The 13,381-nt window shown below is 36.3% G+C and overlaps 1 protein-coding gene across 3 annotated transcripts in view; it reads right to left on the reverse strand.

The window, feature by feature from the left end:
- The window catches only part of LYRM4 (LYR motif containing 4), a 148,922-nt gene that overhangs the window by 84,500 nt on the left and 51,041 nt on the right, over positions 1–13,381 (reverse strand). The window lies entirely within an intron of this gene.

Consider the following 13,381-nt stretch of genomic DNA (forward strand, 5'->3'; position numbering starts at 1 on the left):
GAAGAGTTGGGTTGTTTTATGCATGCCTTAAGTGAACTACCTCTCTCTGCCTTTAGTGTTTGCTTAGATCTGCCTCAAGCCATGAGGCACATATTTGGGAATATTACATAGCAGAGCTTCATAACCATACATATGACACCGCAACAAACATACTCCTATAACACTAATGTTCAAATATGTTATAAGCATTCCAAAAAACATCTTACATGACATACTTTGCATTGAACAATACACAATTACACTATAAGAGTGAATATGAATGATACACAATCACTGCATAAGGGTGTACATAGAAGAGTGTCACACCATGACACCATAAATGATTAATAAATAACAAAATAATGAACAATTCCTTCTATGAGACTTGGAGAACCCTAAACTCAGGTCTTACCAGGTAAGTTGTAAGGAAAATTGTTTATTTTTTAAAATAATAATAATTTTTTTTTTAAAGTTTGTTGTTTCAATAGCAACATGTCATTCTGCTAATGATTAGGATCTTAAATGCTTTTTGTATATATTTACTTTAAAAGCTTTACAGTTTACCTTTGAAATCATAAGAGTCAAATAAAATTAAAACCAAAATGTAAAATTAGGAAGAAAGTAAATAGCTGCTTCACTGGTACTATTTTTTCTCCTACTTGGTGCTCAGTCACATTGGCAACATTTACAAGAAGATAACAAATAGCTTCAACCTTCACCTCTTCCTTCCATCACCTTTTTTCCATTCTAATTACATGTCTTTAATTTGGAAGTCATTCTCAGGACAGTCTGTAAAACATTCTAGGATTGAAGCAAATAGCTTGGTCAGCATTTTGCCAGGTCTCTCTCATTTAGACGACTGTCATATGTGCAGTTTATTACTTCACAAAGCTAGTGGAGTTAGAAGAGAGAGAGAGAATAGATGGTCTTAAGATACCAGACTGGGACTTGAGAGATCGTCGTTCAATTCCCAGTCCTGCCAGAAGCTTCTTATGTAACCTCAGGCAAGTCACTTAGGCCTCAATATAGAAAAGCACTTAAAGATATGCTTAACCATAAGCCTGAATGGTGTCATTCATTTAAATGAGACGCCTCACTTAAAGTTAATCATGTGTTTACATGCTTATCTGGATCAAGTCCTTACCCCCTCTGTGCCTCATTTCCCATTTGTAAAATAGGAATTATAAATTCTTTCACCCAGCCTTTGTCTCATCCAATTTGTAAGCTTTTCAAGGCAGGAACTATCTTCTACTCTTTTTATGTACAGCACTTAGCACAAAGGGTTCACAGTCATGATTGGGGCCTTTAAGCTAGCCCTTAAAAGACTTGCTTTCTCCTTCCTCATAATAGGGTATCATGAATATGACAAAAACCATCCTACTGTCATATCAATTGATTTGGTTCTTTAGTGTTATTCTGCAGTACATGACTTTACATACCAGTTTTTGCACTTCTTCCCAAACAGCATATATGAATCACTCCAAAGCAATTTACAATTTGTCAAATTGCTTAAGGAGACTCTTAAAACGCTTTTGTGTGAAGTTCACTGTTGGCCTGATTTATTATTCATGTTCCATGGTTATAACTTGACAATTAAGAAATATTGATAAATGTAAACACATTATTGATGTCAATTAAAAAAGCACAAGATTGATTAACCTCCCAGAGGTACACTGGCACAAACAGTTAGAGAGTAATGACCATCAATAAGTATTCACTACTTAGAAATGCACAGGGAAATTAGGTTGTTTGCAGACAAAAGATACTTTTGATTAAAATTAAAATAATTTAAACAGACAAGATGAGCACTGGGTCAACATTAAAAGTAACAAAAGCACAAATAAGGTGCTGCAGTATTAACGTGAGAAGCTAACTGGTCAGGTCACATGGTGCTCTGATTAAACATATAGCCTGACAAAACAGTTAAAAATAACCTAGACCAAGGTACTTGGCTATACAATCTGCACACAGAAACAACAGATTGTGAGCATATTATTATTTGTTCTGCAATACAGTTTATGAGTCTCAGACATGGGCCATGACCGCACTGTGCTAGAGGCTGTACAAAAGGGAGCAAAAATATGGTCCCTGTTCCAAACAGCTTATACATATTGTGTGCACACGTGCATATTTACAATTACTATGTACACACATATACAGTATATATATATATATATTATTTAACTGGCTAGGGATCCATAGTGACCCAGCAACACAGAATTTAAATGTGACCAGATTAAAAAAACAAAGAAAAAAAGGAGTCCAAATTAATCTGCTTTTGGAAATAAGGTACTGGCATTATGCCTTGCATCAAGATGAAGAGTACTGCAGCTACTGCTTGTAATGACCAAAAAAAGAGCACACCTCACTAAATGCAGAGCTGAAGACAGCAGCAATGCAGCAGCATCCAGGAGATCATGTAAGTATTAATTAAACATCCTCCTATACTACAAGTTACCTGGAAAAGAGTCTTCCATTGGTTAACGTTTCAAAGGCCAGAGACTGACATACAGATATTAAAAACTGATGGCTTTCTTTCCTAGACCTCAACCTTCATCACAACATAACATCAGACAAAACATCTGATTTCTTCCCTACCTCCAGTGATATAGCACATACTCTCTTCGGTTTCTGTGCTTTAAGAACAGCCACTGCTCACAAATGACAGAGATTAAAGGGCATTTGAATTACTGTATAAATTATACAAGTGCAATGAAGAAGGATGATAATCAAGGTTGAGTTGTCTGATAGTTTTATAGAAAAACACTGCTAAAATAAAGCCCTTTTCAACCAAAGCCTGCCTAACAGCATAAACTGGTTAAAATTATTAAGTATAGATAGGATGTTGTGTGAAAACAACAAGGTGTCTGACCCAAAGAGATAATAGTGAGATGAAAATTAAAAAAAATAAAAGTGGACAGAGAGACCGAGAGGAAGATCTATCTGTCTTTGAGGATTTTTGGGTTTTTTTGGTTTGTTTTACTAACATTGGTTAATGTTTGTGGATTTCATACAAAAAATTAACGTTGTATAGAGAGTTTAAAGATAAGTGTTGGCACCTAGTATACTGGGATAGGGAGAATGTTCCAGGAAGAGGGGGAAGAAGCAAGGGCATGAAGATAAGCATGCAAGAAAGGGAGGGGTGAAGCTGGATTCACTGATGACGCAAACAGGGCAAGGGCAACATGGTAAGAAGAGATGTAGGGAGAATAAACTTGTGCAGAACCTTGAAGGTAAGATAAAAAATCTTGGACTTGCTATGTTAGCAATGGGAGAAACAACTAGAGGAATTTAAGCAGTGAGGAAAAGGATTTTAGCGACTGTATTCTGGATGGACTGGAGGGGAACAAAATGGAAGTTGAGGAGGCCAGAGAGGAGCATACTTATTGAGGTGGGAGATAACTAAGACAATGATAAGCATCTTTAACGACAAAAACAGAGAGGAAAGATTGTAATGTTGAGATGCTGCAAGACTGATGTCTGAATGTCTGGGGAGAAAGAAAAGAAAGTTATTTAAAAAACAGCACTCCAAGTTTCCAAGCATAATGACGGCAGATGATGATGGTGTCAATAACGTCAGACTGAAGCTCAAAAATGATACAATACTGTCCCATTATTGCACCTATGCATTTGAAATTTGATTCTGGAAAGAAGCATCTTTGATCAGTTTATGATACCACCAAGCTTAAATCTTCTTTCAATCACCAGTAAAAACAAAAGCAAACAAACCAAAAAAGAAGAACCCCAACAAACCTCAAAACAAAACAACCCCTCCACACACACCTTATCAGGAGAGAAACATAGCAAGTTCCATTTTTCCAGCGAGGACTTAAAAGGAAATGTAAAAAAAAGTTGAAATAAAGCTAACATTGCAGTAATTATTTGCTATGCTAGCATTCTAGTTTTTTTAAGCAGCCTGGTAGCTCTAACTTGTTTCAACTCCCCAAGAACCGAACAGACTTTAAAACGTTTTATCCCAAAATATATGATTGGAAAATGATGACCAGGTCAGATTCATATTCAGATATGAATATTATTTGTAATGTTAATAGTAGCCATGTGCAAAGGCTTTTTTTTTTTTTTTTTTTTAATTAGCAACAAAAACAAATCACCACTCTTTCTTCTTGGTTACTCTTGGGAGTTAACTCATGTTTGACAAATCCAAATCCTCCCATAAATACTCTGCTCTGCTGCAGGCTGGCCCCTCTCATTCACCATGAATTAAAAAGGTGAAAATGCTTAGCTTTAAGATGGGCATAGTTCAACACTAGAAATCCAGCTTCACAAAATCAGAACCACAAATAACCAACATAAGACTGGATAGCCAGATTAGAACATGGTACATACATAGTGACCTATAATGAATAAGAATTATTTCTGCCTACTATTCCTCAGCAAAGTTTTGTATTTAAATTGAGTTATGAGTGCAATTGCCACTGGTGGTTTCATTTGGAAGTAATCCAGCTGAAATGCTGCTGCAATGGAACCTGGAAGTTGTATTTATCTGAATCTTGGGACTGGATACAGCAAAGTAGGAAGCTCAAGGGGATAAAAGGTAGACAACCATGTCACCAAAAACTAGAAATGTCCCTATTTTCAGAGTCTGTCCTACTTGTAACTTACAAAAATGGAATTATCCACAGATTCCAGCCATCTCAAGGAGCCACAGGCCTGCTGAGCTGGCGAAATTGACAGCTGGCTGAGTGCAAGTACCAAAACTGACTTCCTCCACTGACACATTGCCAAACTGATGTCCTCTCTCCTAAATGAGCACCCTTACTATCCTCTAGAATAGATAACCCTCTTCCACACACATAATCAAATGCTCACTGACTCTGGATAGTGCTATGTTGTTATTACTCATCTGTATTGTGGCAGTGCATAGAGGCCTTAGATCCACTGACTTAGGTACAAACATATATGAAAGCTGATGCCTGACCTAAAGATCTTAACACTGAAGTATAAAGGTGAGACAAAAGGTGAATACAACAGAAGGAGGAGCACAAGGTAACCAAGAGATAACACTGGTCAGCATGAGAAGCAGCAGTCTCGTCATACCAGCTGCTTAAGCATTGTGAAGTTTTTTGCAGACATCATGGTCTAAGACAGTTTTAAGGAGGACAAGACTGCTTTGTAGATTTTGACTGTGAGAGGGAAGGTGGAGTGGTGGGCCCCTTATTTTCTCCCTACCTCATCTCTACTAGGTAAACCTCCCTCACACCTACCACCACCATGCTTTGCTAACGCCCTCTATGAGTGTGTACCCTCCCAACCATTTTGAAAATCTGGTCACCTAGTGAGAAGCTGAGCACCTCCAAAAAATGTTCAAATCACTTTTATATCATTGTAAATAATCTTTAAACGGCCAAAAATATTAATTTTACAAGCAGCTGCTGCAAAAACAGTCAATTTTCATGGGGATACTTGCTACCAATGTAAACTGCTTGTTTTTAAAATAGGCATTTCCACGGTAACACTTATTTTGGATGGACAGGATTTCACCCTTTAACTCTGAATTGCCTTTGCCTTTGATGGCTGGTGTGACAACCTAAAGGTTATTTTAATGTAGGGTTTGTTTTTGTATTTAATAAATATTACGTATAGAATCTATCACTTGGAGTTTAGTCACAGATCAAACTGCAGCAAATCATTTGTGAAAATGCAACTTTGTCTTCCATTGGAAGCGTTAGATTGAAAATCTGAAGACTAACATTGCCCTGGAGACTGGAACAGGTGTAACCTAAAGAGTGATATCACCTGAAGAGGGATATAATGTCTGTTACACTTCTACATATTCATATGTTTGAAATTAAACTGTTGTGACAGCTCTGGGCTTTTGCATCTGTTACAATATTAAATATTCTCTAAAACTATACCACATGCTAAGATAAAACAACTATTTGAGAACATGTCAGAAGTAGGTCTTACCTTGCCAATAATGTCCCATGAAGGACCTGACATTAATCCACCTGAATTTCTGTTCCAATTTATCAAAGCATGTTCAAAGTTACTCTTACTTTAGTTCACTTCCTGCATTCCACCCCATCCCTTTTTCCAAAGCTATGGTCAGCTAAAAGACAAAAAATGAACATATTCTGACATTATAGTGCAAAACACTGTTTTAGCTAGATATTTGATCTCTCCATTTTAATTTTAACTTCTGGTTCCCGCCTCCAAAATTCTAGAATTAGGTTTTTCTTGCCTCACTGACCACAATGTGTTAAATGACAGCAAGGAGAACACATACTCCTCTTTCCAAGGGACAATATTGAAAATTTAGCCTTTGTAAAGCAGGCTTTAATCAATTCTTCAGTCTATGCCTTCCTGTCTCGCTCCATGCTTCTAGGGTGCCTGCATAAAATAAGGGCAGCTACATTTCACCTAAATTTGTACCTCTTTGTTCTCCTTTCAAATGAACTCAACAGAAATTTGAATGAAACAAATTTTGCTCCGTTTCAAATGAAGGATAAAAACTTGGATACCTAAAAAAATTCAAAGACAGATGATCCAAATTAATTACAGACGAATAGGAAGATTTGTCTTGCAATTAAAGCATTGGACTGGGACTCAGGAGAGCTGGATTCAACTCCTAGCTCTACCACAGACTTCCTGTATGATCTTGGGAAAGTCTCTTAATATCTAGTTTCTCTTCTGTGAAATGAAGACATTGCTTTTTTATCTCCATCTTGTGATTTGTCTATTTATACTGTAAGCTCTTTGGTGCAGAGATTGTCTTTAGTGTAATACAAATAAATAACAAATCTCTGACAACAAAAATGATAGGTAAAATGCCAAGAAAGGAAAGCTATCAGTAGGTACATTTGTAGAGAAAAGCAGACACACTTTTTTAACTCCATTGAGATCTATGCAGCTGGGAGCACTTTCCAAAAAGAAAAGAGTGAGAAAAAGTGATAAAAAAGGCTTTTAAAAAAGCCTATCTAAATAGGGACGGGTTAGCATGTAGGTACATGGGAAAGTTTGATTCAGTATGAAGTTTGGGGTTTCCATTTCCCAGGCCAGCAAAAACAGGGAAATATGCTGGATCACTCTCAGGGAAAAAGGTGCAAGCTTACTGACTATAACTCTGCTTCCTGACTTGCAGAAACGCACTTGAAGGTTCTTCAAGACAGCAAAAAGACAGCTTTTGTTTCTGGTTTCCACATAAGGAGGTTAACAACATAAATGGTTTTGAGGAAAGGGCAGGGAAAAAAGAGGGAGAGGGGGAAAGATGAAAGTCAAACACAAGCTTAGAAGAAAAAACAAACAAATGTCCTCTCCCTTCCAGGAAAATACACTCTAGCCAATCTGTAGTTTATCTGGAATAACGGGAAAGCAGGTTTTCCATTCAGAGATATAGAACTTATGTTAGCAATCTTATCACTCTATGTTGCATAGAGTTCTTAAATTCCAGGGAGATAATTACAGGCAGGGAGATAATTATAGTTTTTCTTTGTACAGTTTAGAATTACATGCAAGAGTTAAAAAGTTAAAATCAATTCATATGAGCCTGTTGAAACAAGCAGTAAATCCATTTGCCATTTTTAACTTGCTTTCTCAGTGGCAAATCTGATAAAAAGAAACTTCATTAGTGTACAAAGATAATTTGCTGTCAGTAGGAGTAGAAATGTTCAGTCTTTTGGTTCACAGACCCCCAACATCAAGAGTAATCCATACAAAATTCTCAACAACATTGTGGGTGTTCAAATTACCTTTTAAATGTGGGATTCAAGGCTTTCTCCAACTATGCTGTGCTCTTGGCTTCAGAATTGCCATTATATAATGAAAGATATTATATAATTTTGCAACTCTCCCATAACAAGAGGAGGAAAAAACCCTAAATGTTCATCTTATCTATAGACTTAAATTAAAATTACTAGCAAGATGTTTCATAGTCAAGGCTCTGCTGCTAAGTGCATTCTACCTCTAATGCTTAATAGACTAAGAAGATCTATATGATGGTCAACTCCAAATCTATTAAAAACTTTGTAGATTGGACCCAGCATTCTGAATGCTTTAAAAGTACATGCCCATTTCTGCCTAAAAATATTTTACCTGCCACCGTTGCAAGTAAAACCTAAGATTACTAGAACTGAAAAGATCAGAGAAAAAAAACTTATTTTTCAATTTTTTTAGTTTGTTTCTATATGAGTCAGTTACATTGTTTCCCTGATATACTGAGACAGCCCCCTTTGTGTAAAACAACAAGAAAATGTGGTGAGAAAACCACAAAAAATTGGCAGTGGGATCCCAAATCAAGTACAGCATCTAAGTCATCTTTAACTTTTGCTTTTCAAACTGACTACATTTCAAATTGTCAATGTCCCTCTAATATTCTCTAAAAAATCTTGGAACATTGAAAATGAAATGTTGAATACAGCAACGCATACAGTACTAAAAGACTGCCATTTAACCAAATCACTTAGGAAGTGCTGAAATGAGGAAAAGATTAGAAAAATATTCTATGCTTCACTTTATGCTGCAGATATATTATTACTGATTCATAATAATACTAGTGCTGTTCTAATACATTGATCAGATATGATCTCCAGTTACACCAAGTCATCGCTTGCATCCATAACACTGCTGAAGTGACATATTGGTAATGACTGCATTAAGACGGTCAAGTACTCTGGATATGTCCTGCTGCACTGGATATAATGTAACTGAAAAAGCAAATGGTTAGCCCACGAGAACTGTTCTAACTGTAGAATATGCAAACGGAAGTTCGAACATGAAATATCCTTGTCAACTAATTACAGTAAATTGTAATAGAAATAACAAGACTGTTACAGTTACTAGATTAAAATCGGTGTGGCATAACCACACGACTGCGAGATGGGAACTCTGAGTGACTAATGGGATCTGAGTGACTTTGACAGTCCATGGCTATATCACTTAACAGTAATTCAGTTTTCATCTCAATAATATGGGGATAATGCCTACCTACCCCAAAGAATACTGCAAGGATTAGAAGAGGTTTATAATATGCTGTGAATATGAAAAAGGTTTTAAGTGCTTGGTACTTAGTATTATAAGCACAGCTCACAAACATTCTTACAATCCCATTGATATGCATAAGAAAAAAAGTCAAACTATATTAAAGAGAGGAGTCATCTCATCTCATCTGTTCTCTCAGAGCACATCTATACCTGGAACACAAGTTAACGCTAACCAGGGAAACCCTCACGTACTGCTCCTCCAGAAGTTTATGATGTATCTTTTGTCACCCTGCAAGAGAATCTTCTGTATAAAGTACAATTCTCATCAGTTTGGACTACTTGAAAGAACAAGCAAAAGCAATGAGGCGTCAAAACCTTTTTACTGAAGGGTACCTCAGTGATATGATGCCAAAACAAGAATGATTGATACTGTAGCCTTCAGATCTGATGGGAAATCCAGAGTAATTCCTTCTTAAATGGACAGCTAAAAGACTAATGCCTTCCAGTTTCAATTTTAGGCTAAAAAGAAGCCCTTTGTAGGAGGAAAACAAATAATAATAAATGGTCTTGTGGGTTATCAGAAGCATTTAACCAAAACACACTAGTCTGATTTTCAGTTTGGTACAGTGCAATTCAAAGGCAATTGTGATACCACGAAGAGAACTAGCTAGGAATTGAACACACACACAATACAAATGAGCCTTCAAAGTGGCTTGTATAAACCCTGAATATAAACAAAAGCAATATTTTTTCCAAGAAACCTCTCCAATCCCCCTCATGTTTAAGCAGTAGTGATAGTTCTTCAGAGAAGTCATGGGAGCATAAATAGAATTAGTTTGACAAGGAAGTAGCAGATTCCATATCACACTAGTGGTGACACTAGAACTCATTCTGTTTCAATAATCCATATACAAAGGATTTTATATTAAAGTTACCCTGCTCTTCTAGAGCTGACTGTATGCTGGCATTATCAGCTACAACTTTTCCACTATTCTAATTATGAGAATATGCTGATTATAGCGAATAATCTCCTCTGCTGCTAGCACACCAGATACAAAAAAAAAAACAAAACTCCATACCATGTACTATGGGTAGAAAAAAATCTGATCTGTTCCCTCCCTTACACAGCCTATTTGCAAATCAAAACCAATATCTAGGAAAGTGTGGGAAGACAAAGGTTGAGATTAATGTTGCTCCACACTTTTTAGCTTTATAAAGCTATTTTTAAAACATTCAGGAAAATCCTGTGGTAACTGACATGAAATGACAGTAATCTGTCACTATTTCACATTTCCCACTAAACCGATTCAAATGATTATTTATGAACCTTATATTTCAATGGTCACTTTGATGACTAAACCATAAATTAGCATGTAAATTTGATTTCACAGTAACAACAAATTGCCAGCAAGCTGGGGTATTATTTAATTTCTATCGACATGCCATGAAAAAGTCAGCAATACCAGATGTGCTACATCATAATAAATCCCCAAATTTACAAGAATGCACACTACATCTAATATTTGCCTCATTGCTTTTGTGTTTGAAAATAAAAACACTTTATATAATGTATGTTTTAGGGTTGGTTTTAAATGTAAGCCCATTATTTTATGTCAGTTCACTTCATTAATTAAATTGTTCAATTAAAATAAGACTGAAAATAAACAATCAAGATGTTAAGAGAAATGTGAGTCATGCAAAAATTGTGTTTTTCACAGAACATCTGATTGTAATTGTGACACTGAATAGAAGAGATTCTAGGTCTCTTGTACTTTCACCATAACTTACATGTGTTCTTTAGGACAAGGCGGCTGCCTACTTGTTTCTTAATATATAGCGCTTGCTTTATAGATGAAGTGCTGACAGCATCTTAGTATATAATTTGTTACACAAAAGAACATTGACAATTACTTTTGCTTACTTAGAAATACATTTTTAATTTGGTTTGGAGACTATTTCAGCTTCAGTTACCCAAATAACATTGAAAGCCCCACAAAGCTCAGACATCTCTGAAATTCACTTGCTAAACTCATTTTCTTCTATTAGATTAGAAGCCTCACCGCATACCATCTGCTATTATTTTTACTCCAATAAATATAATCTATATATAGATACATATACACCCTTCAACAGTCAGACTTAGAGAGATTATATCCTGTCTGAAAGAAGAAAACATCTAAAAAGGTGACAGCAAAGAAATGCTTCGATAAAAATAATGCTTCCAAACTAGTGAAAATATTCCATATCTGACAAGAATTTTCCCTTCCACTACTACAAAATCCCCTGCTTTTATAATATATTTTTCACTGAAATTTTACACAGAGGGATCTCAAATACAATCGAACTAATCACTTTTTTGAACCAGCAGGTTTGCTTAGAACATGAAAGAAACCCCTTGGAGATTAAAAGGTTTTAAAAGCTATAGACTTAGCAACTGACTTAGGTCTTCCTGTAGCAGATGTAAAGGTGAACATAGTCAGGACAAATTAAACAATAGAACTGAGAAACATACAAATGGTTTTGTAGAAGAGAAAAATATAGATCGCTAAATGATTTTGCTGATGGACTGCTGGTTTACAATGGATTTAATTATTTGTATTAAACAATTAAAAATTAAGGAGATTTTTCAAATTTGAAACTCCAAACTGAAAATCAGTGGGAATTGGGTGCCTATGTGCCTTTGAAAATTTCCCCCTACAGGTGTAATTCTGCCTTTATATGCCTGAGCCATTTTCATTTGGATTTGCATATTCATATCTGAAGGCAAAATATGGCCTTAAAGGATTATTTCAAGATTGACAATTACGAGATTATTTCTTATTAAATTCATTTGTTTGTGATTACTTTAGAGTAACAAACTGAACAAAATTAATGGATTAAAATGGTTCTGTTGATGTCATGACAACAGTCATTGACATATTTTGATCTTTTCATAGATACAAACCAAAGGCTGGATGTTTTTGTGTCATGGCAATGTTACTTAACTGTATTTGCTAGTGTCTAACTGATTAAAAAATGAGCCTATTATTTTATAAACAGGAACCAAAAGAGATAGTGGGAATGTAGAACAGAGATTAATCTAATTTGCCACTGTTATCTCTCCTGCTCCTTTCTTCTCTAGGCAGCAAAACAACAAAAGCATACACCTGAAAGACCTAACCAATTTTGTGTGATGTTTCCACAGCTAGATTAGAGAAACTGCTTTCTTCCCTTCCCCATCACACCAACAGATATAAAATAAGATCCAAGACCCAATTCTGAAAAGTTCCATTGAGATTTTGGAGGGCTAGTCACATAAGAACGGCCATACCAGGTCAGACCAATGGTCCATCTGGCCCAGTATCCTTGTCTTCCAACAGTGACCAATGCCAGGTACTTCAGAAGGAATGAACAGAACATGTAATCATCAAATGATCCATCCCCTGTTGCCCATTCCCAGCTTCTGTTAAAAAAAATATTATATGATTTAAGCACAGGATTCAGAATGAGGAGAGCTCGGTTTTATTCCAAGCTCTGTCACAGACATACTGCAATACCTTGGACCAAATCACTTAGGACCAAATTTTCTCAAGCATGGCCTCTAAATATGATTGCCTCATTTTGAGGGTACTGAACTTGACACAGGCAGAACCTGAGCACCACCATCTCCATTTAGGTGAATGGTACCAGTGAAATCTGGGTCGTAGGTGACAAATTGAGAACCTAAATGCTAAGGCATCCAAAATTAGAAGATACTTTTGAATTAGATTGCAGCTTGTTGGCACCAAGCAGCAGTTCATATGAGAGGATCCTCCTCCCCCATGCTTTTAAAGATCAAGCCTTCTTCCAATAAATAACATCAGACGTACTCGTCTGCTGTTATTGAATGGTTACTGGCTGACTTCTCTTAGCAACCTGTCTTCCAGCTTTTTCACTTACAGCTGACCTTTGGCCCTATAAAGCCTGCAGTCTCAGACCCTCCCTGACATGAGAAAAATAAATATGAAGAACAACCTCAGCTTTCACTTGAAATAAAAATCTTTCTAGCCCCTTTCCTTAGAAAGAAAGCTTTCAAAATATAAAACAATCACGAGGACAGAAAGAAACTGGTGAGCTGGGCGCCATTTCTGAAGCAGGAGGGTAAGGGGACTTAAAGATGCAACCTTTTAACATACATTTTGTATAAAATGAAGTTTGGTGTGTGTTCCAAAGAATCATCTCGCTGTCCTCCCTAGCCCTGTGCACAGTGGTGGGAACACAGTGGACAGGAATCAATGATATCTGGGGCGCAAACTGACAAAAAATATTTTCACAAAGTTATTAAAAATGTAAAGGCTTTGCTTCTGCTTCTACACTCTACAAAACTGTGCCTCAAATTGGGCAAAAACAGAGTCCAGGAGACTTAAGCTATTGGCATTTCCTTGAGCATATTAACATGCCAGTGATTGGGGAAGGAGGAAAAGAAGGGATTAGGAGATGAGATG

Source organism: Emydura macquarii, unplaced genomic scaffold (assembly GCF_026122565.2).
Source record: "Emydura macquarii macquarii isolate MOO-44397 ecotype Brisbane River unplaced genomic scaffold, CSIRO-AGI_Emac_v2 contig_2452, whole genome shotgun sequence".
In the NCBI taxonomy this organism is placed as follows: domain Eukaryota; kingdom Metazoa; phylum Chordata; order Testudines; family Chelidae; genus Emydura; species Emydura macquarii.